General features: G+C 38.1%; 1 pseudogene; it reads right to left on the bottom strand.

Annotated features, from left to right (window-relative positions):
• Positions 1-874: 874 nt before the first annotated feature.
• On the bottom strand, positions 875-969 carry LOC111827766 (annotated as a pseudogene).
• Between the last annotated feature and the right edge of the window lie 1,822 nt (positions 970-2,791).

Below are 2,791 nucleotides of genomic sequence, written 5' to 3'. Positions count from 1 at the left end.
AGCTGGCTTGGGAAACAGCGCCAGGCCCAGCTACCAATCCAATGTGTGTGCTTCTATTATTACCGATTATCCATTATCACAGCTGGTTACTGTCTGTCCAGTTAAAAACCTTCTCCTTCTAGTCCTAAGTAATAAGTTCACCTTTAGAAAGAAAATATTTCAGGGTATTGAAAGCAGTTATTAACAACGCTGTGTAGTAGACAGTTCTCAGATCAACTAACATGGGGTTAACCCATTAATTTTTTTTTTCATTTATATAACAAAGTTATATACATTACATTATTTCAAGTGTTTGGCCTGCTAGGTTCTAGGTATAGTAGCAACCTGTGAACCAGTCAGACTGTGTCACATCCAGTGCAGGTATAGTGCCCATCTGTATGTAGCAGGTCAAGGTAAGTTGCAACACTTAATTGAATCTTAGAAAGAAAAAGAAAAATTTTCCCTTCTCTTGAAAGATATCTCCACCATTTGATAGCAAAGTGACCTTTTGCAAGTTGCTCAACTGCCTAAGCCTGTATTGTTTTTCATCCATTCCCTTTTGAAGGGAAGAGGATAAACCAAGTAAAAAGCTTGGACAATTGCCTAGCATAATGCCTGGCACAAAGTAAATGCTCAATAAATTGTCATCATTATTAAAGTGAAACAATTTACACTTCCTCCAACTTGTCATTTTATTAGTTTTTAAGGTTTATGAAGGAATTGCCAAGTTGACATATTAGCACAAATATCCAAGTGTAACTCAGCTTTGTTTTCATTTCACAGACTGCCTTACATTTTAATAGTGAAAAGTCATAATCTTGCTATTAAGTGTCACACTGTGTGCTTTGACTCATATTGTTTCTTCTGAGCTAATCAAAAGTGTGAGGACACTGCACAAAATAGGGAACACTTCACAAATTTGTGTGTCATCCTTGCATAGGGGCCATGATAATTTTCTCTGTATTGTTCCAACTTTAGTATATGTGTTGCTGTAGTGAGTGTGCCTACTTGTAATTTTAAGTGACAATATAGTGCTGTCTTTTCTTTCATGCTTTATATAGAGGTTTGATTAGGGAGAAGGAAAAGATCATAAAGCACTTTATGTTGTGATAGTAACTTCCACTAACTAATTACATGTCATTTCAAAAGTATTTGCCCAAATTTGTTTAGAATACATAATATTGCCTTTGAATTTCTTTAACTTTCCCCTTAAACTTTTACAAAATGAAAGGGCATGCCCTTTGAATTATATCACTAGTTATTTCACAACCTAAACATGGTAACTGTTTGTGGGGAATAGATTATGATTTTGGGGGGGCCAGTTAGCTGAAAATCTCCTAACAAAAAGTGAAGTCTGGAGCAAGAATCAATAACCCCCAAAACCCCAAACAAAACAAAACAAAACACCAACCAAGCAACCCCTCTACCCCCAAAAACAACAACAACAACACCTAATCACTTTTTTTTTTTTTGCTATCTGGAGGTGGGGGAATAAAATATAGGATGGGGGCAAAGGTAGGTTTACAGTTGTTTGTATGGAAAAATAATATAATAATTAATAAATAATAATACAAGAATAAACTATCATGTACTCACAACTGTAAACCTACTTTTGCCCCACCTGTATATATAGTATGCAGATACATGAGATCTCAATTAACAAACAGATGAGTTTTAATTCCTGCTGTTTCTGTAAGTAAATTTGGGTGTTTGAAATGAAAGTTGTTTTCTCTTTAAAATTAATGTAATTATCACTAGGTAGAAAAAATGTCTCCAGTCTAAACCTCTCACCTGAGCTCCAAATTTCCTCTTCCACAAATGACACTGGGACCACTGTACATGACTTTATATGGAGCCCAATTATCACCCCCCCCTCTGTCTATCGTGCTCCACATTCTAGATCTCCCTTAGTTCAACTCCCAGTCACCCATACTACAAACCTAAAAGTCATTTTTGAGTCTTCTCTTTCTCCCTCCCCTTTAAGTCAGTTCATCAAATCTCAATTATGCCTCACATATGTCCCCTCCCTTCCTTTCTTATTGCTACTGCTCTAGTTTAGGTCTTTCCTGTCTTGCTCTCTGACTCATTTGCTGCGGCTGCAGCCTCTTAACTGTAAGACTTTACCATTATTCCCTTCAAATCTTTTCCCTGAATGACATATCTAAAAAGCAGATCTGAACATGCCACTCACCTATAATTACCAGATACACATCTAAGCTCTTTACCAGAGCATTCAAAGTCTCATGCACCTCTCCAGTCTCTCCTCTCTCCACTTCCTAGCCTGACTTTACATTCCAGTCGCACTTCCCTCATTCACTTAATCCTACTATGTGCCAGCCACTGTCCTAGGCACATACCTTGAGGAACACAACAGATCTCTGCCTTGTGGAGCTTATATGGAAGGGGGTGGTGGTCTCAGGAAACAACAAACATAATAAGCACATTTTATAAGATCTGAGGGTGTAATTTTAGGCAGGTCAAGGTTGGCTTTATTAAAAGGTAACATTTGAACAAAGACATGAAAGGAGGTGGGACAGTGAGCTATTTGGATAAACAGGAAAAAATCTAGGCAGAGGAAGTGGCCAGTGCAAAGCCCTAAGATGGGAGTGATGGGAGTGTGTCGAAGAGGGAGCACAGCAAGTAATAGGAGATGAGGTCAGAGAGAAAACAGGGTGGGTGAGTGTGCTTTTGGACAGGTTCTCATCAGCAATTGTAATAAGTTGGGGACTTACTTTGCATTCATTGGGAAGCCAACTACTTGTAGTCACCCCCCACAAGCCATAGTGTTTAGATCTTGTTAATTATATGCTCC

The sequence above is a fragment of the Myotis lucifugus genome, unplaced genomic scaffold (genome assembly GCF_000147115.1).
Source record: "Myotis lucifugus unplaced genomic scaffold, Myoluc2.0 scaffold_216, whole genome shotgun sequence".
Taxonomy (NCBI): domain Eukaryota; kingdom Metazoa; phylum Chordata; class Mammalia; order Chiroptera; family Vespertilionidae; genus Myotis; species Myotis lucifugus.
Note: the sequence above shows the minus strand (reverse complement) of the source record. Positions and strands in the feature narration are given on the sequence as shown.